The sequence below is a fragment of the Theobroma umbraticum genome, unplaced genomic scaffold (assembly GCF_002168275.2).
Source record: "Theobroma umbraticum cultivar Fairchild unplaced genomic scaffold, ASM216827v3 scaffold_130.0, whole genome shotgun sequence".
Lineage (NCBI taxonomy): Eukaryota > Viridiplantae > Streptophyta > Magnoliopsida > Malvales > Malvaceae > Theobroma > Theobroma umbraticum.
In genome coordinates this window covers 27,827-28,641 of record NW_018397264.1, presented here as the reverse complement: position 1 = coordinate 28,641, position 815 = coordinate 27,827, and positions in this window count along the sequence as shown.

The following is an 815-nucleotide window of genomic DNA, read 5'->3' as shown; positions in this document are numbered from 1 at the left end:
CAATTAAGGCTAGAATAGGGTTGATTGTGTTGGAACAATAGAAAGATAACTGGATTTTAAAAGAAACCTCTTGAATAAATATTCAAAAATAACAAAGAAGATAATAATCCTATATCTAGGATCACCTATTTATAATTGCTAAGATAAATCCTAATCAAATAGTAATCCTAATCCTAAATAAATAAAGACTTAAAGTACTAAAATTCTAATAAAGATAGGAAAAAGAATTTCAAACTAAATAAAATAAAGAAAATAAAATCCTAAGCTAATAAAAATACTAAATAAAATAAAATACTTAATGCGCCTGCATCAGAAGGGCTTATTTGTGAAAGGAACCTAGTTAACCACATAGATTTTTCCATAAAGAAGTATAGCAAATGTTATAAGGCAATTTATACTGAACATTCTCTTTTTGCTGTTTGTATCTTACCTTTGAACATTATATTATCACTATATATAAAAGTTACGCATAGAAATTTCATATTATTATATTTTTGCATTGTGAATGATATTATGATATTACTTTGTTGAACCTACTCAAGAAAATTCCTAGCTACGTCAATAAAGACAAGTTGAGTGTTTGTGATCATTTTCTCTAACACCATAACAATTGAACCCTACGTTTGTTCTTTTAAATGCTAAAGGACAATTTATACATTCAATAATGTTAGAAACAGAAAACCATTGTGTAATATGCTACATATATGAGTATTCGTTTCCAAGTTTCCAACACCTTCTTTTCCTTCTCCTTTTCTTAACTTCTTATTATTCTTTTTCTTTTCTTTTCTTTTCTTCTTCTTTTTTTTTTTTTTTTT